Below are 27,488 nucleotides of genomic sequence, written 5' to 3'. Positions count from 1 at the left end.
CATACTAAACTATTACTTGTGTGTTGTATATCGCTGCTATTAAAATGTGGAATTATAAGTACTTTGAGTCTCAGCAAGTCTAGTGGCTGGACCTTCTTATGAACGCAACAGTAGAACCACGCTGTTTAAAAATTTAGTGCCTGTAACTCCTGTTATTGAAATTCATTTTTAATGCATGTGGTATTCCAGGTAATGTATTTTATTCATTGTAATCAACTTAGTCCCTTTGGTGTAATTTTAATAGACAGAATGCGAAGTGAACAGCTTGTATTTTTCTGGGGAAAATGACTGATAAACATGAGGAGAAACATTTAAGATTCAGTCAATGTTCATCATTTGTATGTTAAAGAGGTGAGAAAACAGCATTAGAAGATAAAAGTAATGTGAGCTTTATGTTTGTATAAAATAGACTAAACTGTATGCCAACTCAGGTGAGAAGACTACATGTGATGTAACCACAATATTATCATTTCTTTGGTATTTTCTACTGCCTACAGAGCTGTGGCTCTGTCTCTTCCTCTTGAATTTTCTTTGCCATATTAACTTTCTTAAAAGATTTTTTTTTAATCCATCTCCACTTCTAGAAAATTTAATTTACAATTGCATAAAGGAAATGACTGTAGTTTAGGCAGCCAAGCATTTCAGCAGATTCCTAGACATGTAAAAAGGAAAGAACGATTATCGCTCCTGAATTGTGGAGGAATTAGGAGGATCACACTACACAGAGTACTGTCTAAAAGTAGCAATTTAATAGAAAACATGGATGCTTATGTGAAAAACACCTCTGAGATTAAAGATAACATTTAAAACATGGAAGAGTTTTTTGGTTTTTTTTTAATTTTCTTTTTGCTTACAATTTGGCAGAAGATTTGCCTTGGTGTTTTTACGTCATGAATATTTTTATTGAATGATAAAGGCAGCTTCATTGGGAGTCTAGGAGTTTTAGTGACATCTTTTCTTGAGCAACACAAGCTTGTTTATTTTTGTTAATTCTATTTGGAAGGAAACTTATATTACAGAAGTAAGATTCTCGATATGCAATGCATAAAATGTAAAAATACATACTAGCTTCCTTCAAAGCGTACAAAGCATAAGCTGTAATGCAGAAAATGCCATTTCATATATTTAAAGGTAATGTTTTAGAAATAATGAATTGTTTTCTGAAGTTCTGAAATACCTTCTTCATACATAATCTCTCATGCCTTTCTTTTTCCTTACAAAAGAGCACTGCTGTTTAAGTCTCGTAGCAATGAGAGTGACTTCTTTGAAGTGTACAGCTAAAAGTTGCAATATGAGGTGAAAAGAGACAGCTTTCAACAACTTGCAATATGTATGTTCTTGTCCTGTAAACTTAGATAACACTTTTGCAGAAGACGACTGAGGAAATATTTTACCAAAAAAATGAGCACAGGTTTTCTGTTATCCTGCCATGTTGAACACAGGAAGGACCTAGTGCAATATTTCAAATGCTGCCTCTTTGTTAGCTTATGTTCTCTCACTTATGAAAGTCAAGGTAGAATTTTGCGCGTGGTACATGGTAGTCTTTTAGTATTTTGTTTTGTACAGTACAGACTGCAAGAATGACAAATTCTAAGTAGTTCCAAAGGCTTTCTCCATCCCACTGCAAATAAACTAATTTGCCTCTTGGTGGCAAAGTGATTCCTTTCTCTCAAAATGAACTTAATTGCCAGCAGCATAACTTACACTATGCAAGTAATGAGCTTCATCAGTTTATAACCTCTGAAGATAACGTCAGTATTTGATAGGAAAAAAATATAGTTGTGATCTTTCATGTATAAAGCTACGTCAAGCTCATTTTTCAAATCTTATTTGAAAATGTCCTTCATCAAATCATGTTTTATTTCTGCATTCCTTTACTTATTTGGTTGGTTGGTTGATTACTTATTTATTTTCCTTCTCCAAACTGTGATATATATGGCTGGATATCTGGTATATGAGTCCTTGTTCTTGTTAATCTCTTTGGAAAGCAATGTATGAATAGAACTTGGTTAAGGAGGGGCATTCAATATGTTATTGATAATGTGAGATATCTCTTGACCACCTGCTGCCTATTCTCGTGTAATTTAACTTCTTTTCTTTGCCTAGCAATATCAGCAGTAAACTGGAATCTGTAAATACTTTCATAACTCTTTAGGAAATAGTCTTTGATTTTGCAGCATATAATAAGGCATGTTTTAAACTAAAACAACATAAAGTTGATACATAGCTATGTCCTGGGCAGTTTTTGCAGTATATTGGCAGTTCTTTACATTTTTACATACAGAGCAGCAGCTCTCACAAGACCTTGCTGGAAGCACACTGTGAGCATGGAGTGGTGTGTGTTGCGCTCACCCTTGGCTTCCCCTGTCCAGTAGTGAATGACCTTTTTGCTGTCAGACTGGACTAAGGGCTGCAAGCTACAAGCTTAGCCAGGGAGCTCTGCATCTTTGTGCTACCAATCACACAACAGTAATTCAAAAAACAGTAGCTTTGTCCAATAGGAAGTGAACATGAAAGGTGACTTTCCTGAAGTTTTAAAGTAGTCGAAAGGGCTTTTATGTTCATAAAAAATGAAGAGCTAATTTGTAATACAATTCAGTTTTTCATAAATGTTGCATCTGGTTTTCTATAGAGTTTCTCTGATTTTTCTTTTTTCAGTTTGTTTTGCTTTGTTTTACTGTGAGAAACATCAGTTGCTCTTATGTAGTTTAAACTGATAAAGGGTAATAATTTATACCATTTGCACAGTTAATATTCATTTTCTTGTTTACTTTAAAGCTTAGTGTTCAACAGGGTGATAGCTGATAATGATGCACAAAGAACATGGAAAGTCACATGCCTCTTTTGGGCTTTGATGGACATTGTATCTTCATTTAGTACTCTGAAAGCATTCTTCATAAAGAAAGCCTTTCTTTAAGTTATTTAGAATTATAGAATCATTTTTCCAGTCTTCCACCAAGGTTGGAAAAGACATAAAGATCTTCCAGTCCAATCATTCACCTATTACCAATAGCTCCCACTAAACCATGCCCCTATTTAGTTGATGCTAGATGGTAAATGTAAGTTATTTTTTAACAGATGGCTTTAAAAGCCTTAATTTTAATTCCAAAATAAAGGATGAATATTATAATATCTATTAGTATCCTCTGGTAACCAAAATCTGCAACTCCTTCTTGGTAAATTATGCACCACCCAAAGACATTATTAATTTCGAAACATAATGCTAAATTTGCAGGTTTAAATGAAGCCGGGTATAATTGAAGGAAAGTCTGTCACAATTTTTACTGATATTGTTCTGACTATGTCCCACCAGATCTGTGTCCCTAAGCAATGATGACTTTTTAATTGTACCTGGACTGAAAGGATACATTGTATGTTACCTTCCCCTGGTATTTTCCTATGTAACACAGTTCTTTCCTTTTAGGTTTTGGATATTATGTCTTTTCTGCAAGTGATTAGTGGCTATAGCATCTAAATTTCATGCAAAGAGGAAACCAACAAAAGCAACCACTATTCAGAATTCATTAATCTAGTTAGTTATTATACTAATTATATATTTTTTAACTTTTTCAGCACCTGTATTGATTGTAGAAAATTACATTGTGTCTTAATTGTAGACGGAAAGTGTGTAAGAAGAAAGGTTTTGATGTTTATCTTCTGTTTCTGTCACTGGGTTTTTATTTGTTCCTGAGAAGCATTAGATCCATTTCAGATTTTATTTACAGTTTACTCTGGAGTTCCTCTCTTTTGCTCTGCAGATGCTTCTTGAATTAACTTCTTCATTTACACTTAACACTTTTCATTCCCTTTACCATGTGCTTAATTAATCTTGTTCTATTATTTGCTCCTTCTTTTGCTACTTGGGACACATTCCTACTATTACTAGCTGATTCTTGCTGTGTATGATATGAGAGTCATAAATGAAAAATGTAATGCAAAAACTGTAACAAAATATGAGAGAGTTACTGCATACTATCCTCCCATATTTCATTTTAACTGCATTAGAATTGCTTTGGGGCAGTGCAAGTAAATATCGGGTGAGTGGATGGTGTTTAGAACGGTTACTTGTACTTCAAGTTTTGTTAGATGTCATTCAAATAAAACAGATAAGCACTGCTCTAGACTCTCCAATAAATCATAATTTATTTCTCAATCATAAAAGTTTATGTATTTCGACCACTAAGCAGGATGCTAATAATCTGTTTGATAGGTTATTTAAATATCTGTTCACACAAAAGTGTGTGCTGTTAGGTTGCGTCAAACAACTTGCCAGCTCCGTAATAATACCAGTATAGATATGCTGCAAATCAGCGCCTGTCCTGGGGACACTGAAATGGCATTTCTTGCAGAAAGTGTTGGTTCTTCTGTAATTACAGAGAGAACTTTTGCTTCAGGGATCACTGGCAACTTACTTCTGTTGTTTGCTGAGAAACTAACAATATCTGCAAGAACAGAACGTGGTATTTTTTCATACCTAACCTGTAACTGAAGGCAGCTTTTTATAGCAAGTGTTTAAGGACAGAATTTTGGATACAGCAAAGACTCTCACTTTTTATCAGCCACTGATAGCAACAAATTTTGCCAACTGTACACTGACATCAGATTTTTTTATTTATTTATTTATTCTTATTTTTTAAAAATTTGAATGACTTCTGCTATGAAAAATGAATTGATGGGCAAAGCTACATGAGAAAATAAAATTGATTTTATGATCAAAACTGACAAATCTGATAAAAAGTTCATACTTGAAGTTTCTGCTTTCTTTCATTGACTTCTGCTCTGCCATTGATTTCGTCTACCCTTAGCAAATCTGTAAGCTCAGTATGTATACTTTGCTCAGTATGGAGTTCTATCCTCATTACACTGTACACTTTGCTGGTTTTCTTTATATCCTTCTAATTCAGAGAATCTTTACTGCAGTTCATCTAAATGAGAAATTTAATCATCATCTTTGTGATTTGCACACTGATATCGTATCTCATAGTAAAAAAGAACAAATAAAGCTTGCCCCATATTTCTAATGTCAGCTTTTGGATGCCTAGAGGTCTTAAAGGCCAAGAGGAATAATCCGTCCTCTGCTCCCCTTTCTCCATCACTGCCATCTCTTAAGCTTGGAGCATAAACAACATACATCTTTTATCTGAGTATCATTTTTAGTCCCCACATCCATAGTAAGGTACAGATTCTCAAGCTGTGTGCAAAGCCAAAACTCTCATACAGGTTCTCCACATTTCAGTTACTACAGCTGGCCTCTTTTCAGCACATGACAAATGTCATCTTGTCTCCTCGCTGCCACTGTTCTGCACAGATTATTTCCCTAACATCTCTCTCTGTATCTTTCCCCAGTTCCTCTTCAAAGCATCAAGTACAGGCAGTTTGTTTTTAGTTTTATAATCCTTCACAGACTGACTTCATGATACCTATTATTCTTCATAAAGTAGAAAAAAAAACGAGCCATTAATTTCCTACTTTTAGATTTTCAGATAAGCCCCATTGTACTTTCTCCTGTGCTGTCTGTAATGATTGCAGGGTACCTCATTATCCTCCTCCAAGTCAATCATTCAGGCTTCTCCAGTTGATGTATAGAAAGCTTAGCCACATATATTGCCTTCTATCATGACAGGTATTTCCTATCAGTCTGTCACTGTCATCATTTGTCTTCTACAGGACAGTTATTTAACACTGTGTTTGTGGAGTGCCTACAGTTTGTTCCTGGTCAGCTATGTGGGAGTCTTCGCACATCTGTGGTACTGTCCATGCTGCTGCTGCTTCAGAGTCTTTCATCAGCCTTTGTGACTTACCATGTGCATTGAAGTGCTGCATTCTAACAGGATAAAATAAGGCCTTATAATTAATTTTTCTGCATTACTGATTCAGCTGGAAGTTTTTGGTGCTCTGACCTTTCTGGGAGACAAATTGTGGTCGTCTTCGCTGGCCTCAAAGTTTACTGACTTTGCAGAGCATGCACATCTCTGCTGCATTACTGAGAATTCCAGTATTCTTAGTCCACAAAATAAATTTGTTTTAAAATTAATACTAAGGTATATGATTTACAAGGACATTCAAAAGCCCTTTGAAACAGTCTTTTTCAATAGATTATTGAGATAACTGAATAGTTCTGGGTGAAAGTTAAAGTTCCGTCATGAGTTGGAAACATGCTAAGAGACAGAAGATAGAGTGGGAATAAATTGTCAATTTTCAGAATGGCAAAAGGTTAACATTTCTGTCTACCACTGACCTGTACATTAGAAGGCATTGTTTAATATATTTATTAATGATCTGGAAAAAGGGCTGAATTATATGGTATATGTCAAAATTTCAAGTTGACCCGAAAACTTATTTAGCCTTTTCAAGCTTTGAGGTGACTTTGTGGCCCTCCGGAGGAATGTGGAATGACAAGTAGTGAATGTCATGGTGGTAGAAGAAAGAGAGTATTGATTAATATGATACATTTTGAGGGAGTAATTTAACTGCTTACATTGATAATTTAACTGTTTGCACTGATGGTTAAAAATCAGTATAGACACAGGTTTTGAGAAGGAACACCACTGTCTTCTTGTAAGAAGACACAAAAATCCTGCTTTACCGTACAGTACAATTGAAAGAAGGAGGCATTATCTTAGGTATATGAAAATTGAGAAGTGTGCTGACAAAATATCATAATACCATTTTTAGTTTGAGGTATGATCTCATGAAATTATGCTGAATTTGGGATGTTACATTTTAATATAAAAATACCATTCAGTTGCCTGAAGAAAGATCATTTTTTGTGTCTCCACAGATATTTCCATTATGCACTCCCACTATTTCAGACCGTATAGTGTGTCTGTATGTAGCTCCTAGTAAAGCTGTACTTTGAAAGCCACAGGGGAATGTGGTTTCATCCCCATTCATGTATATCTGCGTGAGACTTTGCTATATGTCATAGTTTTTATCAGCAAGCTATTATTTCAAAACCAGGGTAATATTTTTAATATGTAAAATATGTTCTAAGTAAAAATGATATTTAGATTGTTTCTAAAGAATATTAACAGAAATTTTTAATAGTGCTATGCTAATCATAATTTCTTGAGTAAGAAAAATAATTCCTCATAATGTCTGTGAAATTTCCTTGTTCCCTAAATCTTGAGCTAATAGAACAAACTTACCATTTGAAAAACTGATGGATCCTAAAGAACATGTTAGCAGGTTATTTACCCAAATCAGTTCCCTAAACTACACAAAAACTGTATTTGTACAGAAAAATGAGTGATTGTTTAATATATGCATGTATATGGGAACATTTTTGTGAATTATTCTTAGACGTTTCTTGCATGTTTTGCTTATTTTCATAGTGCTTTCTTCTGTTTTTGACTTGATATCTGAGTCCTTTCTGTTTTGCTTGTTTCCAGATTCTAGACTTAATTAGAAACAAAATGTACCACGGCATCTTCATTATTTGTGTTTCCAGAGCACTGTGGCACTTGCCATCTCTATGCTACTGCATAGAAAACTCTTACCTATGATGAGCTGAATCTCTTCATCTTGGATCAGTTGCTTTGGTGTCTGCACAGTTCCTGCCATAAAGTGTCCTGGTTCATTGGCCTAAATTGAGATTTTCTTGGGAGTCTTTTTTAGTACATGAAAGCATGGGTCTTCCAGTCATACTCCAAGTTTCCCATTGTGTCTCTCTAGGCTTGATCTACATGCCTGTAAAGTATGTTTTTGATTCACTATTTTTTTTCTATTTAAAACAGATACCATATCACAGAATTTCCAGATACTGATTTTCTGCTTCTGTTTTGTTTCTTTTATTTACTTTGTATCCTGTCTTACTGGGACTGCAGTAGCCTGTGTTCATGCATAAACTGGATTTTTACTCCACAGAAGGTCTACTGTCTAAAGAATGTGTAAATCTCATCAGATTAATTGCAGGTAGACTAGGTCAGGATCCTGAAAGGTGAATGCCAAGATCTGTTCAATGCAGTCCATAGCAACCCTCTGATGGTCAGATCAGGAGGGACATTAAGTGTAGAGATTAAAACTTCACTCTCCAAATCCCTTGCCACTCTCCTGTTCCTTGAGAAAACCACAACAGTGCTTTGCGATTTCCATGAATAACCTGTTGTTTTCATGACAATATAGCTTTTTTTTTTTGTCGGACCTTGACATGAAGTCTTACTGAATTTCTTTAGCCAGCTTCTTTCCTTGGACTGCCTTTGATTTTAGGATGTCATGCTTTTTAAATCTGTAACACTTCCTTCTTCAAATAAAATGTACTCAGCTACGCAAATCTCTCAATACACCCAACTTGTATCATCATCAAGGACACCCTATGGGATCATAGAATCACCAAGATTGGAAAAGACCTCCAAGATCACCTGTCCACCTGTACCTGTACCGCCAGTATTGCCCCTTAAACCAGGTCCCTTAATGCCATATCCAAACATTTCTTGAATGCCTCCAGGAATTATGACTCTACCACCTCCCTGGGCAGCCCATTCCAGGTGCCTAACTATTCTTTCAGAGAATTTTTTCCTAATAGCCAACCTGAATCTCCCCTGGCACAACTTGAGGCCGTTCCCTCTCATCACTAGTTACATGGGAAGAGAGGCCAACCTTGGGGGTTGGACTTGATGGTCTCTTGAGATTTCTCCCAACCCCTTTGATTCTGTGATTCTGGGTGATTCTGTAATCCCCACAGCTTCACCGTAGTTTCCTTTCAATTAGTTATAGGAAGCAGTAGGATCTTCCTTGATCCTCCTCCAGACTGAAGAATCCTGGTTTACTCAGGTTCTCCTCATAAGAGTTGTGCTCAGGAGCCTTTACCAGCTTCTTTGCCCTTTCTCTGTACATGTTTCAGGGCCTCAGTGTCTGAGGAGCCCAAAACTGAACACAGTACTCCAGGTGTGGCCTCACCACAGCTAAGTATCAGGGGGTGATTAATTCCTTGTTTCAGAGGTGTCCTTTACATTTCTGGACCATTCTCCCTTCCATGCTCTAGAAGTTGTGACTCTCCACACTTGCCAGAGTATGTTAGTAAATCTGTGGGTGAGAAACTCACAGATTACCAAGAGAACAAAAAATACAGCAGAAGGTGCACGTAAACCCACATGTGAGTACGGAAAAGCAATGGAAATTGAATACAAAATGTTGAATATTTCCTGAATAATACAGTTCATGCAAAATAGAGTGCCTGCACCATCCATAAATATGCCAAACTACAGGCAGAGCTCATTGCAGTGTCTCTGCTTGTCATGGATGTGGCACATTTTCAGTTAAACTTCTTCGATGCCTTATGTGCTATAATCTGAAGCCCTGAAACTACACGGGAAAAACGTTTAGAGTAGCGGGCCTTTTCCTAATGTGTGACCAGCATAAACTGCCAAGTACATCATGAAAAAAGAAAAACTTTTTTAAAAGAGCATAATTAATGTAAAGAAGATTAGGGGGGAAATTAAGATAAAAAAAACAAGGTGTTGATTTTTGAAAGAAGACATATTCCCATAAGATTTAGTCTATTTTTAAAGCCTGTTGAGTATTTATCCACATAAGAATAATTCCAGTTCATAAATATGGGACTTAAGATATTCGACTTTTCTAGAATCTGTTGAATCAATCGCTTCTTTGTTTCTGTTGAATCCTTCTGCCACAGAGATAAACAAAGAGGGCTGCAGTGGCAGCTGTGGACATGTATGTAGAAGGTTACTGTTTGTTTGTCATTAATCATTTCCTGTATTTGAAATTGCACAACAGCTGAAGGTGCCGGTAAGGCTGCTTCCTTTATTAAGCAATACTTGCAAAGTATGTTGGTTTTTGAAATATATCTCATCTAACTCTCAGGGAAAAAAATATATATATATATATATATATATATATATATATGATAAGAAGATACTATTTATTGCAAATTTTCTTATGATATTCATCTTTTTAACATCTTTTTCCAATCTCATTTAGCTGTAGGACACTTTCTTTCTTGTGTTTTTAGTCTCTGTTGTTTGTGATTTTTAAACTTCTGTGGATTCAGCTGAAACTTGTCCACGCTTACAAGGCAGGTTAAACAGTACCCAGTAGTGTCAATAAAGCAAGGAGCAATGCCATTGCAGGAAGCATGGGGAGTGCCCTGCATAGCATTTTCCATGCTTCCAAGCAGTATCCTCTCGACCTTCTCTTTGACTATGAGACAGCCACTTTTATCCATGTGCTGAGCATTCTACCAGAATGGTCACGTCTTTAGTAAGCAAGATGTGTACACAGGAATGGCTGAAGATTGACTTCAAAGCCTGTTGTGCTTTACCAGCTTTCAGGGTTCCTTTATATTTGAAAAAGCTGAAGAAATGATTGTTTTCTGCATGTGAGAGATTTTAAGGAAAAATAAGTACTTACAAGTTTACTGGATGCTTTGCTGAGCAAGATAGCTTGGAGGTGTAAGGAAAAAAGAAAGGTGTTTTTTGAGTTATCCCAGCCCAGGCTTTGCTGTATTAGTTGTATAAATATAAGGCTGATTTTTTAACAAGGGAATACGCCCTATAGGGGTGGATAGTGATAGAACAAGGGGGAATGGTTTTAAACTAAGATAGGTTTAGGTTGGATATTAGGTGGAGGTTTCTCAGCTAACGAGTAGTGAAGTACTGGAACAGGTTTCCCAAGGAGGTTGTGGATTCCCCATCCCTGGAGACATTCAAGGCCAGGCTGGATGTGGTTCTGGGCAGCCTGGCCTGGAGGCTGGCAACCCTGCACATAGCAGGGGGGTTGAAACTAGATGATCTTTGAGGTCTTTTTCAACCCAGGACATTCTATGATACAGAAAAAGTGTAACATTGGAAACAGTTACCATAGGTACCAAAAGAAGGCTTGAATGTGCAAAGCAGGCCTCTGTCATAAAATATTTGGAAAATAAATAATTTTGTTTTTAGAATGCCAATATATATATATTTTTTCTCCCAAATGGAGTTATATAATGAGCAATTGAAAGTCTTTTGCAGCTCTTCAGATCAGAAGGTAAGAGCCTTCCTTAGGCAGGTTCTGCGGATGCACATTCATCTGTGCTTCCCTGAAAAAGCACTCTCATGTGAGCTACATAAACTGTAAACTTCATGCAAGTAATGCACACATCTTCACATCTCATAGCAGCTTATCCAGGTTCTGAATACTTTGTTTAAGTCCAGGAGAGTACAAGAGCAGTGATGCCAAGCCAGCTCCTGCTACCCTGTCTGTGCAAGGGCCCAACCTGGGTGTGTTATGCAGGGTGGGGAAGGTGGAATGTGAAGGCAGGGTAAAAAGTCGACGTCCTTCCCTTTTACATTCACAAGCAGTGTGAAGGGTCAGAACACTTCATTTTCAAAAGCATGAAATAGATTTTTTGCATCCATGACTTTGTCTAGTTTACTTTTAAAGCTGTGTAATTTTTTTTTTTCTTGCACACTCAGTCAAAATTATTACTTTACTTCCTTTTTTACTGCCCTGAGGTCCTGCTTCAGTACCTAATCTTGTTTAACTTCAGAGAAAATTAAGAGAGAGAACAGTGTCAACATTCCTATCACAGGATCAGACATCTCAGATCCAGCTAATTCTCTCTGACTATGCTTCAGAAGCTGGAGATCAACTTCTTCAGCAACTGAAACCTGGCAGATTTAAAGTAGGTTTATAACATTACTTAGTTACAGAGAAATCATTAAAGTTCTGTATTGTAATTATGAATTATTTCATGTACCAGCAAATCTCTGACAGGACGTGACTGCGGTATCCCTCTTTAGTCACCTTCATTCTCACTCATTCTGTCTGTTGTCCTTTTTTCTAGTCAGTCATCTGATTTTGTAAGTGAGGACTGTTCTTTATTTTCAGGATCTTGTCAGCCTCTCAGTCTGACTCTTACAGATGGGATGGATATAAATTTCCCCTTCAGGCAGACCAATTAGTTTCTGTAATTTACTAGGAAGTATCCTGATGACAGCTCACTGTTATGCACAAACATTAAAAAGCGAAAATACCATTTCTCTCATCAGCGTTTTTTGTTGTTTTTTTTTTATGGTATTGGATTTTAAATAGTAGTAATAAAAGGCTAATATAGATCAGTATACGTGAAGTAAGTATAACTGACCATATGAGCAGTATTTGAAAGATAAGGCTCTTTCTTCTCTACTGTGTTGAAGTTGATTTTTCTGATGAGCAAAGAACTGTCATGAAGAGTTTCAAGTTTGCCTCCTCAGATAATTTGTTTGCAGAAGTAAACACTCAGATTTATTCAGCACAGTTTCATTCTTCATAAGAAAGAGTTTGAAAGTGCTGTTAAAGCTAATCTGTGCTGTCTAGCTGATAGAAAACTATCCGTGATTTTATTCTGGAAAGCTTTTGAAGACTGAAGTTTCTGGCTGAAGAGTTTAACTCGGACATTGCTTAGGGGGATCCAAACCATGAAATCACCTAACTTGGTTTGTTCTGCAGGAGTCAAGAAAGAAAGAACCTTCATACAAGGATTAATTTCAGTACCATTTACTTCTCAGTGCCCATTTTATGTTTAGATGCCATTTATAAATATCTTATTATCATTTGTTAAATTTTGTGACAATTTATACGGTGTCTGATGACTGTAATTCATGCATTAAACATGCACACGTATTTTAACAATATTTGCATCTTATAATATGCTTTGAAACGACTTGTCATAGAGTCATCGGTTAAACATTTATTTTGCAAATGCATTTTGTAATATGCTGTGGTAATAAACTATAAAAAGTTGTCCCACCTTGTAATATTTTCAGATGGATGAATAATGCATAACAAATTCTATCTTCATTTAAAATATGACCTCCATCTGATGAAATCTGATACATTGTCTGGATTTATGGTGATCACCGAGTTGTGTGAGATGTCATTAGCCTGATTTTCGATTAATTTCAGTAGTTGATAAATTTCAATTAATCTGTGAATGTTTACAAAATAATATAGTTTCTTTTTTAAAAACTGTATCTTATTTTTGTCCAAGTAATTAATGTCAAATACTGCACTGATCCCCATCCTTCTGTGAAGTAATTTTCAAGTCATTTCTGGAAATACATTTCAATTCTGAAATTGATTAGCAAAATGGTGATTGTTACCTTTGCTGGCTGGTGAAGTTTGTCATGTGTATCCCTAACGAGGCCAGTCTTACTGTCACATCTAATCTCATAATCTGCCTATGTCTGAAGGGTATATAATATTTGAAAACTATGTACTGAACTATAAACATGATATAAAGCATGAATTTAATATTTGCTACTTATGGAGCAATATTCAAAACATGAATTCATTTATATAGCTATGGCCATAAGAGTCCGACTGGTGACTATCTGAATTCCCGAAGCATCAGATTTTTTCGGTAGGATTTTTTAATATGCATGTTAGTACCTAACATTCCTTGGCTGTTTCCTCCACCTGAATTGATCTGTGTTCACACATGTAGATTGTAAAATTTTCTTTCATTTTATTCCAGAGAGGGTTTTTCTTCAAAACTGAAGGGAGGGGAATTTGAGGGTTGTTTGTTTCTTCAGGTACGGTACAGGGTATTGGGCTGCAAGGTGTGTTTGTCCTGTGATAGAATGAAATGATTGAGGTTTTCAACAGCATTCTTCATTCATACTTGAATAAAATCTAAGTTGAATGCTGTTCTTCTTTTGCTGTTCATCTGGAGGGCATCGCACCTATCTGATACAGGCTGAATTTATGAAGTCAGTACAGAGTAGCCTGTTTTTACATCTGTTTAACATAAATACAAGTGACTGCATAGGGCACATGCCAGTGGGAAGTTTGTTAATTGCTGTACTGGAGGGGGAATTTATTTCACCAAACATTGGATGGCTACACCTTGTCCCAGCCATTCACTGTAACAGTTCAGGCTTGAGAGCCTCGTTACCATTCATAAACAAAACACTTCTGGTCAACACGCTGTTGTCAGTGCATAGTCAACACACTTTTAGGAGATAGATTTGGATATCTAATTAGGATTTAATAAAATGGGCTACAGGAAATCCTATTTTTATCCTTTGATTATGTAGTTAAACTCAAATTTGCTGTCTTTAACGAAGGCTTTCTGCGTTGGTCATAGCAATGTCCACCATCTTAATTTTTTCTTTTTAATTTTCCTTCCTGATAAATTACTGCTTATGAAACAAGCTGAGCACGCTGTCAATAGAGCTTTTCCTTTTTCCACACTGAGCATGTCAGACTACATTCTATGTCATCTAGTGTACAGTGTTTAGATTGAATACATTGTTAGACCAGTCATGGTGAGAATAATAAATTCAATTTGTTAATTTTTTTTAGTGCTTTTCATCTGGGGAAGGAGAGCAACTAATTCCAGTTGGAATATGGTGATGTGGCATCTATCCTATCCCATCTAGACTGGAAAATGGTCACTCAGTTTGAGCTTATGTGCATTCAGACTAGTTCTCAGATCTTTGTACTGAATTGGTAAAGGTGATTTATTTAGTATTCCATTACAGATACTTTTCCTATTCTCCCGAGTTAGTCTCATAGTTTAAACAACATTTGCTATATTTTTCTACTAAAAGAAAGTAAAATGAAACATTCTGATTTATTTATTTGTTTATTTGGCAGGAAAATTTTGCCTATTTTTTCATCGGTAACTGATTTGGTTTTTTAGAATCACGTGATCTTCTTTGTTGATCTTTTAAATGACATGTTTGACTGCCTTTTTTGGTAGGATTCTGATGGATTCCTGAGTTACTAAAAAATAAACAAAGTCTATAGCATGGAACGTTTCACTGGATTTCTTAATGTTTCACACAGTTTTAGCATGAGAAAGTGTTACAGTATCCTGATAGTTTCTTAGTTTTTATCTACTGTATTTTCACCTGTTATCAATCTCATTACGATTGCACAAATCAAGTAAATATCCATGCAATGTGATGCCAGTTTCATTTCTTAACCTTGCACAGAGATTCCACCCTTCACTGTACTTTTGCTATCTCTGAATTCCCTCATCTGTATACACTCAGTGCTTTTGTTGTTATTTGTCTAACTCAGAATTTCTGTAGTTTGGATTTCATTGCATTCCTTCTCCTCTTGGAATTCTTTTTCTTATTATCAGATAATATTTGCCTGTGGTCTAAAAATCTCTTTGCGCATTGGTTGTGTTTGCTTATGCATGCATATGTACAGAGGCACTCTTTTCGCTGGAAGCCACAGGGAAAGGACAAAGGGCAACAAGTATCATTGCACTGGGAAAGGTTTTTGTCTTCATATAAAAAATAAACTTCTTAAGTATAAACAGTCATTGCTGGGAACAGCCTCCCCAGGGATCTGGTAGGAACCCCATCACTTGAGAGTTTCAAGATGCAATTGGACAGGGTACTAGATAATCTCATCTAGGCTTGCTTTTCCCATGGAAGGCTGGACCTGATGGTCTTTTGAGATCCCTTCCAAACTGGGCTGTTCATTGACTCTGTGATTCTAAGTACATATTTACATTAGCAGATGTCATATGCAATACAAGTAGAGATAATAAACTGCAGTGCTGTTTGTAAATGCACTTTTCTCAGTCTGTTTCTGTCTGTTGTTCTGAACTCTCCTCTTAACGCTAATTTCCTAGGGTAATATTTTCTGTTTTCTCCTATTTTTTTTTTTAGTTCTTGCATGTCAGTTCCTTTCCAAAAAGCACAGTGAATTGTGAGCCAGAGAGGGGAAAATTCAGTCCAAAATTAGTGATGAATTCAGCATCATATTGATGCCAGCAGTAGGATCTTTATATCTCAGGTTAAGAGAAGATTCCACCTGCCTTGTAGATCACACACTTGATTTGAGCCCTTGGAAACTAAGATGAAAAGGATTTTCAAGCTACAGTAGTAAGATACATTCAGAAATAATTTTGAATTTATTCTAGTATTTCTAAGCCTATTCTATCCAAGTTATCAGACTCCCCGGACTTAAGTTTCAATTGAAAATAAATAAATATATAAATAAATAATAAAGGAAAAAAAAAGATCTGTGATAAATTTTACCACATTTTAAAGATTTTAAACTAGCTTTTATTTTATATACATTTGCTACATACATGATGATGTGATGTTGTATAAGGGCTTTATTCTAGTTTTCTTTGGGAGAGTCTGCATAAATCACATATGGTTTCCCCCATCTGTGAATGATGTGGCAACTCCAAACTCATGCCAATGAAAGCATCATACTATATCATATAATGTGCTGTATATAACATACATAAACACTTTTAATGAGGTAGATGATACTCGTAAACTGAAAGTCGCTTCTCTCCAGGACTGAAAAATGACTAAAAAATAGAGGTCACTTTTCAAGCCTCGGGAAAAACAGATCAAGACATTAAAACTCCAATCAGTACCTATAACCCTAATATGTATTTTAATGTGCTGCAGCTTCAGTTACCCTCAGCTGAAGCTTCTCTATTTCAGCTTACAGGGTCTTGTGACCTCAGCCCATAGCAGAGTTTCAACACTAATAGCGACAGACATCTTGGATAAATGTAAGTGAATTTTTTCCTCATTTCTATAGTTTCTGTCCCTCACATTCACTTTTGGAACTTGGTTGTACACTCAGGGTACAGACAGCATTCCTGATAACACTTCTGCTTTGTGTCAAGCAGAAGAATGGTCTCAAAGTAGCAGTGAAACAATCAAGTAGTACTTCTTGGTATTCAAATATCGTAGGTTCAGAATCAACATGTGCATGGAAATACCAGTGAGGTGGCCATGCAAACTTTCTTTTAGCTGTTACAGCTTGCAATAGTTTTCATGATCAAACATGATAATCTGCAAAGAAAGAAGTACTACAAAGTCTTTGGTCTTATATTTTGGCCAATGCTAAAGGTGAAATATTGGAGAATTCAGAAAATATATTTCCAGTGAAAGGTTTATCTTCTTCAATCAGCTTTACCATTTCAGTTCTGCTTCAAGTCAGATCGCAGTAATCCATTTCCCAAATTTGTCTATTGTATAAGTCTGCTGTTTAAGCTAGGAAAGTATGTGCATCACACATAATATCTGGGTAACAACTTTCAGAACTATGAGATAAAGGATGGGCATCTCTGCATTGTGGATTTCAGAGGAATAAGAAATTCAGCAGTTACTTGTTGAAATCAGTGGGGTTTTTTTAGTAGCTGTTATGTTGCTGAAATTGTGACTGCTCTATGATCCTAACTGAAACAGAAGAAAATGAAAATAGGGTTAATTGTGTGATGTATGCTGATAGCCTTAGGAAGCTGGCATTTTGTAGTAACCTAGAAGTGATATCTGAATGTAGGTCTTTTTTGGCATTTATTCCTGAATTGACCTTTGCCTGAATTCACCGTTTGAGAATAATGTGACGTCCCCGACCTGCCACCCTTCTGTCTTCTGTTTGTTCATAAACATAACTATGCGTGACACACTCTTTAAAGTCTTATGTTTTCCTTTACATAGATAGGTTGTGGTTGCCTGGTAGCACTGCAGTTAAAATTGTATCTTTATATGGTCTCAGGTGGTTGTTCAAATGGAAGCTGCACTCCTAATGTGGTTTCATAGGGTGTGTCTGTAATGAACTACGTGAAAAGAAAGCAACACGTGTGCAGTAGCTAAAGTTAGCAGAAGTGAAGCTGCCTCTATCCATCCCTCTTACAAAATGTCATCTAGGGATATGTAAGGGGCAGTCTTGTTTTACCTGCAAAACCAGGGCCAGCTCCAAAATTATCACAACTCAGATCTCCTTGCAACTGTGCATTTGTTTTAATATCTTCATATTATATAAGAATATATTATATTTCTGAAGTAAAACGTGTATAGAAAGCAGTTTCTGAATATCACAAATTTCAATATGTCTCAAACTTCAGTTTGCAGAGTAGGTGGGGTGGTGGTCACTGTGTAAGCTGCACCCAGAAAGCAAGTTGTAAAATGAATTGCATGTTCAGGACGTACTCTTTTTTAATATAACTATCTTATGTAGGAAATGTTTGCTTGGCTCTTAGTTACTAAGAAACAGCAGGAATGTACTGGGCCATGAAGAATAATTCCTTAGATTTCTCTGAGTACACAGGTTTGGTTGAAAAGCCGAGCAAACCTTGAGAAATGATGTCCTCAGTGATAAAAGTTTTGTAATGTTTACCATAAATGTTCGATTAATTTCAAAGGAAGTTTCTTCTAAACTCATCGTGTCTGAGTCAATGAGAGATCATTAAAACCACAGACAATAGGAAAAATTCATACATTTTAGAAGTGTGAGAGAATACAATAAAAGATGAATTTATGAGGGATTTTGTAAAATAAGCACTATAGTGGTGTCATTAAAAACAAGTATATCTATATTCATGTCAAATATTAGTTATGCTGATGTAGCCATGTATGCTAACATAAAATCATTACTGCTACAAGCTCAGTCCTGTATTTTGTTATCTATTTGACACTGTAGTTTATGTGACATCTCCGTCCCATTAAGTGATGTGATCCTTCTGTAGGAGAGTGATCCTCTGCTTTGATAACTGTCTCCGTCTTGTAACAACATCAAGCTTATTGAAATAATAGAATGATAATGTGATTCTATATGTCTTGTTAAAACAATATTCCCATGATAATGGACAGCTAAAATGCATTTTATTTCCTGTTTTTATTATTTATTTAGCTCTTCCAATTATTTTTGAGCTATGCAGAAAGACCCAAACTTTCTTTCTTTTTGCTGTAACATATAGCATTTTTAGCGATTTTCTGAGTGTAACAGCAAGGCTTCAGTATCTCATTATTTCGCACTTCAGTGTTTTAAACAAAGACTGTGAAATACAGCAGAAAACGGTGTGTAAACATATGTCAAAGACAGTGTAGTGGAGCATGCTTAGAGGTTGTATGATATGAAAAGCTTGCTGTTAAATGTTTCAAGATACTCAAAAAGCAGCTGCTCAGAAATCCAGCCTGCTAATCCATTTTGCCAAACAGGTTACTTACTTTGTATGTGAAACAAATTTCAGACTTATAGGAATTTCCAGGCAGTTGTGTTTCCAAATGTCTGGTTAGTGCAAGAAAGAGGCATTTGTGCTCCATAGTAAAAAGTGTGAACTATCTCTGGAGGTTTTGTAGTGAAACTGAAGTAAGAAGGGTACCAAGTGCTGTTTTTTTGTAATTGTCTTTGCATACCATGTATAGAAGGTGGAGAAATGTTAGACATTTAATAGGGAACTGAAGCGCATTCCTGCAGTATACCCTGCTGCAAATGTAAATTTTTATAGCCTGAATTCTTATTCTTTTTAGCATTCCGTGCTCAGTGAAGTCCGCCTGGTCAGTATAAGATAAGGGAGGTGATAGTTTTGTGAAAGGCCTGTGTGCCCGGAGCTCTCTCTGAGTTCATTTCCAAAAACCAAGCGTCATGTCATCTTAATCATTCATTTCTCTCTACCTTTTCCATCTTAAACTGGAAGACATGCTTGTATTTCCTTCAAAACTGATTTGCTATAGCAAGTACTTCAGGATGTCTTAAATGAAGCAAAAGTTAGTGAGAATATGGCTTTAGCCTCTTTAATGGGTTTGCCATTCAGATAGAGGGATGTGTATATGCACATCTAACTCCTAACTCCTTCAGCAGTTCTATAAACACAAGTGTTCCAACAGAATGGCTCCTTCTCTAATTACCCGTATGACCTAAATGCATTTCCCTTCCTTCTTTAGGTAAATTCTGCTTTAATTTCCTTATGTTTGTTACCACTGTTTAATATTTGTACAGCCTTCATTGGGTTTATAGAGAAAATAAAGATACCCTTCATTAACAGGTGTGGTAATTGTCCTCAACTCTTGTTTTTAATCTCTGAATTGACCATTCAGATCTCTTATTTTCTTCTCTTGAAAGTTCCTTCTAGCCCGTGTGAGATGCAACGTGATGTGAATGCACGTAGCGTTTCTCAAATGAAATAACCAGGATTTTCTTTACAAGCTTTGTAAAATGATATTTTGACCTCTGTAGAATTTGCCACAGTAAAGAACTATCCCACAATAATGTAACAACAACAACAACACAAAAAAAAACCAAAACAAAACAAAAAAAACAAAAAAAAACCCTGAAATATTTTAGCAGCATCAGTACAGTTGGTCAGATAAATGCTGGAGCTTTATTAACATTTACTGTCCTATTAATTATTACTTCTCACTGCTGAAACAGTCTGGAATTTGTTCCTTTAATTTTATATCAAAAAAAGATCTTGACAAAGATGAAACATTTTGACGTTTTTCATCACGTTTTTAATACCGATCTGTTGAATGTGGATAGTGTGAATATGAGATTAATCTCAAAACAAAACTCTGATTTTGAAATTTCCTCACTAGAGCTGTGGAAGCTCCGGTAAACTGTAAACAGCAATGCTTTTCTTTTTTTTCTTAGAATGAGTATCATGAGCACTGTTTACATGCAAACTATAATACTGTCTGTACTCAAAGATACAATAATGTAGAAGATTGTGTACTTGAAGAAGTACTTCCAGACTTTCTTCTTCCAGACCTTCATTTACTGTGGCAATTCTATGGCAACCAGTTGTTGTTACTATTGTTCTCGGTAGCAAAGCTGATGGGAGTTTCAGCTCCGTGTTGTTTTCAGAGTTGGATCGGATCTTCAGATCTTTAGGTAGAAATAGATAATTTCTTATGGTTGCGAGATAGTTATAGTCAGGCATAAAAATAAAGGATGAAGCTTTATTTAATGTTTAACCAGAATTTAATAGCAGAGTAGAATTGAAAATTGTCTTTACTATCACAGAGTGTTCATTTTGACAGTAAATTGCATCATTTTTTGTCATCATTAATCATATCTTTGCTATACACATAGAGATTTTCATACTAGTAAGGACGTGTCTACAAACAGTAATTGTCTTTAATTGATGCAAAGGAAATCAGATGTCAAGTAACTTCTGGAAAGTAAGCAAAGCAGAGCATTGGAATAGCTGGAGGTGTTGTGGAATCTCCCTTGCTTGAAGTTTGCAAAGCCGTTTTGGGCAAACAACTGTCACAAATGAAACAATTTATTCTGCTTTTGAAGACAGATTGAGTTTGCTCTCTTGCCAAGGTATTCTCTGTCGTTTTGTTCTGCAGTTAGCATAACATTGCTTTTGAGAAGGAGTATTTTTATTTTACCTTATTTCTTTTAATGAAATGAAATTCAAATTAGATAGCTAATCTGTGGTTACAGTAATTATTCCTGTATGTTTACTTAGTGTACATACGTTTGTTTAGTTTATTTTTATGAGTAATTTAAAATGAAGAAGCTGCGTCTTTTACTCACGGAATAAAAATCTGAATTTTATTCAGACAATAGTAGTTTCTTTGGAAATTCCCAATTTACATAAAAAAATGAGAGGCAAATAGGAGTTTGTGCAGAATATACTTATTCACATAGGTCTGTGCACTTTCTAGTCCAGTGACTGTGGTGCCATTAGTTACCCAAAGTGGAGCAAATAAGAGAAAAGACAGAACCCTTTGGACCTGCTGGACTCTAGAATGCAGGTCACCACTGTGGTTTTGGTGCTTGTCCGTGTTCTCAGTTATGACTGGAAGGGAACATAGAATTGCTTTTTTTTGTTCATTTTTGTTTGTTTTTTGTTTTTCCAATATGCATTTTTTTATGGTGCTCACTACTTTAAATTCAGTGTGTGTTCTGTATGGGACTCAGCCTGAAGTTTGTGACTTCTATTAATGAACGGGCTTGGAGGCCCAAAACAATGTTGTCTCATGGTGAGCTTGTTAGAGCTACTCATTTCTTAGCAAATGTGGCATCATAAGAACTTCAAAAATGTGCGTACTGTTTGGTAGCCATGTGGGTGCTGTGTATGTTTACCTATTAGCCTTCAATATGTAGTAAATCACAGTTTTCATCTTCTTGTGAAAGGAAAAATAATACTTTTATTTAATAAGTATGTAGCTGCATGCTTAACTAATATTACTTTATTGAAGTAATAGCTGAAATATTTTAAGGTAAGTTAATGAGGATATGGTCAAACATCGCAATAATAAAACTATTATACAAAACTGGAGAAAATGTGTTCCTAGATGCTACACAGAAATTGTGGTTCATCTTTAGAATGAGGTTGCTAAAATGAAAGTACTTTGCCGATTTTAAAGGTCCATGCTTAAAATGACTAATTTTATGGCATGTATTTTCTGTTTATGTGCCTATCCGTTTTAAACAGCCTTTTATATGCAAATGTGTGATGACAGTTCTATACTCTGTGTCATTTCTCCACTAGAGTTTTTCATGCTATTGGAGTAATCCCTGAACAGATATTTATAGAGTTTTTACTGTTATTTTGACAAATCAGGCATTGTTATTAAAATGATAAAAGAAAGTAATTTTAATACTTTCTGCACTGGAAGTTCTAAACTTCTCAAAAAAAATACATGTTTCTCAACTCTACTTTAGTAAACCTTTGACTGAAATTGAGTCTTTTCCCTTTTGTGTGTGTGTGTGTGTGTGTGTGTGTGTGTGTGTGTGTAGAAAATTTGTACTTGGAACTTGTTTCTAAAGGAGCGTATAACTAATTTTCCATCATTACGCTCCTACACTCATTTCACTGTGTGTGCCTGTCTGAGGTGTGAGTTCCAATGAGGTAATTTCTGAATATCACATGCTCTACCAGTACTAAATTTGGCTCCCATTGGAGATGGATAGATTGCTTTGCTTTTTCAGTACGATGGGACACAGGCTTATTATCTGTGGTTTTAGTAGTTTGCAGAAACTGATGCCTTTCCCCAGATATGTGCTCGCAGAATGAAGAGCTGGGCGGATTTCAGCTTCAAATCTAAGTGACGGCTGAAGAGAGCGCTCTGTGGTTTCGAAAGGCAGCTGTAAATTTGCCTTATCTCTTAAGTAATGCTTCTTAATTTGGTTACAAATGTAGGCATTAATTTAAGCTAAAAACAGAGATTGAGGAGACTGAATATGTTGTTTCCATAGTCTTGAACAAAAAAAGTCATTGGCAGGTGACATAGAAAGACAGTGAAAGGACAGAGACACTCACCTGTGTCTAATGAAGGAGGTGACATTTCAGTAAATGGAAAATGTTTAAATATATTCTGTAAGTTGGCAGTCTCCCAAGACTGCTGATGGAACTCTGTTTGGGGAAAGGAGCAGGTATAAAAGAAAGCTTCTTTGTACTGCTTTGAGCAGTCTGGATCAGAGAGTGGTCCCAAGTCTGATGGGAATGACTAGGCTGGCAGAAATGTCCTGCTGCTGGAACCATCGGTGTTTGCTTCTTTTAGACCTGATCTTGGCATTTATTTCCTCCAGTTTATTTGCAGTCTCCTTATACGTTTAGGATGTCACTAAGCTTGGCAAACAATTCCTGGTACACAGAACAGGGAACCGAGAAGTCAGTTATCTCCTTTTACTGCTGCTCTCGCCGAGGACCCCTGTGACCTTCCAAATGGGCTACTAAACAGTCCAGATTCATCCTACCTAACCTAAAGGCATTCAACTTTGATACGCCTGATCCAAGCAGAGTCTCACCTTTGTGTGTAATAGAAAAGAGAGATAGATATGGACAGTGCTGATTTGACATGAACGGGATCAGTCCCCAGCTTCTCATATTGACTTCTGCTGCCTGGAGGAAGTGCCCAGGGCAAGTAGACATGTCAGTCAGATGCTTAAAACTGTTCAGCATAAAACTGGCATTAGAGTCAACTTGCTCATGATAAGATACTATGGAATTATTAAAATGATTATTCCAATAAGGTTTTTGTCGGGCTCAGATACCTTACAGATTGCTCCCTGATGTGATGCTTTTGTACATTCATCTGAAACATCAGCTGTGTGAGTTAGCATGGGGCAAAGAGTGAGCTCATAGTTTAGTTGGTGTTTCCCAATGGATCTCATTTTGCTTTCTCCGTTCTTCTGATGTTCATAAGTAGTTTATAAACTGACACAACGTTTCCTTATTATAGTTAACCAAAAAAATTGAGTTACTGTTTTGTAATTCTGTACTGTTTACTTAAGAATTAGGCTAAAAATTACTGATGTTAATAATACCCATGGCATCTCTTACCAGAGTGCCACATGATGCCGTAAAATACAGAGGCAGAAAATTCATTATGTACACCAGGACAGGCCTGACTGCAGATCTCAAACACTGAATTTGTCATGCAGATAACATACTTGTTTGTATGTATGATGGATGGCAAAACAGTGTCAGGCATGCAAAAAACAGTTGTATTCTGTATGCAAGCTTGGCTGTATTTCTCGTAGAACAGATTCCTCACATTCGTATGATGCATCATGAGAACATGAAATACCTCAGTGGGCTCTAGGTGGCCATAGCATTCAAATGAAGGAGAACGCAGATGCACATACACTGGTAAATGCCTATGCAAAGCAAGTATTTTTGCAGGAAATGAATGAGAAAGTGAGAAAGTGAACAGGAGATGGTCATGTGCATTATACCTGATATGTATTCAGACTTCAGATGGGAGGTTCTGTCAAATTTTGTGAATTTTCAGCTGAAGGAAGTAATGCTAGGGTTGCTTCAGGATACAGTGGTACAGTAGATCATGTGAGACCTCTCAAGGAGCTTTGTGGGGTGCCATCCCCCTCAGCTGGAGTTAAGGTTGTAAAAAGTCTGTTACATTTTCGAGCATAATGATAACTCAGAAAAAAATAGCTTTACAATAGTCGCTTATCAGTGTGTTACCACTACAGATGACACTGCTGTGGCACTAATCATGTTTAGGGCATTTTTTCAGATCGGCATTTGTTTGTGGTTGTTTCTGGTGAAGGTTCTTCTATTATGTTGAAACACACTGTGGTCTTGACATTATTAAAAGTATCAGCAGGATGCGGGCTGTTCTGTCTGCTGTTTAGCAAATAAAAAATAAGAATTATCTTAGCCGTCTATTTGACAGTCATTGCTCATATTCACTTGGGAAAATGCTTTCCGTGGCTTCATACTCTTCTGTACATCTTTTGAGATAATTTTTATAAAATGCATCCACACAAGAGTTCCAAAGGTCAGAAATGAGTTCGTGTCTGCCAAGGAGGAAGAGGGAGAATGTGAAACTGAAATCTCTGATGTTCCACTCAGGGTGGCATTGATACCCAAGTCATAGTGATCCAGGTCTCTTATCTTTCTACGTGAAACTGTCCTTGAGTGGGTTCTTATGTCTGATACACAGTAGTTACAAGGAAGAGAGTTCTGTAGCCCATGTATTGACTGCATTTTTTTGCCTGGGGTGAGTGATGTCAGCTGGAGATGAAAATTGTCGTCTGTCACTTGGTCATACACAGAGTTATTTTGCTTCTGGTGACAGTAATCTGGTTGCTTGGTGATAAAGCGAAGAATGACTGTAAAGGCTAGTAAAGATATGTTTTTGAATATTTCATTAAAATAATTATTTGTATTTTCTTAATATCTAATTGATCCCATGGTAAGCTAGGGAAAATATAAGCAAGTTAATGTCCAAATCAGGCATATAACTGTGCAGGCAGACTACATGAGCATAAAGAACAGCTGGAGAAAGCCCTGTCTCCTCTGTCCTGTCTTCGCCTTCCTCAGAAAAACTGAGCAATGTGCAAGTGAAATTTGCTCAGTATCTTTTCTACATCCTGAAGGCCAGGGAAATTGAAGGTGCTCCTTGGCGCTCCTGTGTCCTGCACCATACAGGGCTGCCAGAAACAACAGCTAGCATTTTTAAAAGGGTATTTTCACTCTTGAGCATTTTTATATCAATTTCTGCTGAGGTTGTTGACTTCAGTGGTCTCTTACTGCATACTTGTAGTTATAAATGCTTAAATGGGGCTCTGGATTGGGTATTGGAAAATCATACCACGTGGGTGCTGGTTATGTATATTCAAATATTCACTATATTTTTCATAATTACACATTAGGCCCTGATTTATTGCCCCATTTTTGGCACCTAGTAGGTACTGTTCCTTTTGGTCACCTGAGGTCTGCTAGTTAGCTAGTGAAAAGAGGAGATCGCATTAAAAGCTGGGATTTTAAATATTCAAAATTGTGTTGGGCTGAATTTTGTCACTTTTTGTCTTTACTGTTTAATGACTATCTTCAGGTAGGTGGAGCTGTCTCTATTTTCCATCTGTAGGAAGAATTGTTTGACAGTCCTCTGCTTTAAGCTGGAAGAGCAACAGACAAGTTGTTTTGCAGAGCTTTGAAACAGGTTTCTATTGGCTAGTCTTTACTTTCCCTTAAAACACAAGTCCTTAGAAGAGATCAGTGCAATAATCCACTTCTCAGAGACCCTTTAGTCTATTGCATGTTTTACAGGATAACAAAAATGCAAATACAGAAAATGTTTATGCTCTGCTGTAATTGAGGTAACTTGGTGTAGGGTTTGATTTGGGAATGTGGAGGAGTATTTAAACTGGCTTGGGTGAATTGTATTAGAAATGTAGAATATCAAATTAAATCACTGTCAGATAGTATGTGCTATCTGAAAACGCAACATTAGAACCCTAAGTCAGCCCAAATCAGTATTTCTGAAAATTTCTAAGGCTGTCTCAGATCTCTCAACAGTATAAATTATTCCATAATTTAACACAATATGGTGATTTACTGAAACATAAACTGTATAAGATTTTTAAAAAGCATTTTAACTGTAGTATATATTTACTGAGAATAGGCCACTTTCACTCTGATAATAATTTTACTGGTTCTGAATGGCTGAACACGTGAAGTTCTCTGCATCTTTGCTTCTGTGGGATTCAGCAGCACACCAATGCTTTGTTCTGTGTCAGAAAGTAGATGAAGTACTGCCATCACCTAATGTCACATGCCTAAATTTAGAAGTTCCTTGCATGACTCATGGGGAGGAAGCTCTCACACAAAACAATTCAAAATTCAGGGCAGAGCTCAATTTATTCCATTTGAGTTGCCATCTAAAGAAGCTTTTCTCTTAACTATATAAATAGTAGATAGATTACTAAATTGAACTGTTAAAGCTACAAGCTGCAATGTACCTGGCTGCAGACAGTCAGCATACATGCTAGCATCTTCCTTACATTGCAGATAGATCCAGTTCACCATTTGGCAGATAGTGCAGTACTTTCAGAACAGCAGTTTAGTCTGTAAGCCACACAGTCCTTGAGCTTTCTGTAAGTCTTGTAGTTCATTATGATGGTAATTTTTTATGAGGACTATAGCTCATTAGAATCTTGACTGAAACTAGGAATTATTATTGGCCATCAAATAGTTTCAGCTGGCAGTAATTCCTGTATGTCATTGATCTGGGGCAAATTTGTACCGATGACCTAGAGCTTCATATCCCATTACTCACATCTTGAATCCTTAAAGCTTTAGATGTTTGCTCTTGAAACAGTTTAAAAATGGGGAATATGTTTGAGTTTCTGATTTATTTTATTTCTTGTTCCAGTAGTATTTAAAATTCATGTATCGATGAGGAGCCTTAGTACAAGCTGTGGTGTATGTGAGTTAGACATAACCTTTTATATGCCTGATTTTTATATGAGCTGGATTGTCAGAGGGGAGAAAGGACAATGCATCATAAACACAACTAGAATATTTTGAGCTATGA

General features: G+C 36.3%; 1 protein-coding gene across 46 annotated transcripts in view; it reads left to right on the top strand.

Annotated features, from left to right (window-relative positions):
* The window catches only part of FOXP2 (forkhead box P2), a 389,891-nt gene that overhangs the window by 293,789 nt on the left and 68,614 nt on the right, over positions 1-27,488 (top strand). For 8 of the 46 annotated variants that reach the window (XM_085532347.1, XM_085532965.1, XM_085532841.1 and 5 more), the window contains one exon: positions 16,404-16,474. The exons of the other annotated variants lie outside the window; for them this stretch is intronic. The gene's annotated coding sequence lies outside the window, so the exon portion shown is untranslated. The remainder of the gene's footprint in view (positions 1-16,403; positions 16,475-27,488) is intronic. 46 annotated transcript variants of the gene reach the window in all.

This window comes from Coturnix japonica, chromosome 1, assembly GCF_054131305.1.
Source record: "Coturnix japonica strain WE chromosome 1, WE-NBRP24, whole genome shotgun sequence".
Lineage (NCBI taxonomy): Eukaryota > Metazoa > Chordata > Aves > Galliformes > Phasianidae > Coturnix > Coturnix japonica.
The sequence above is the reverse complement of the archived record's forward strand: the minus strand, read 5'-3'. Positions and strand labels throughout refer to the sequence as shown.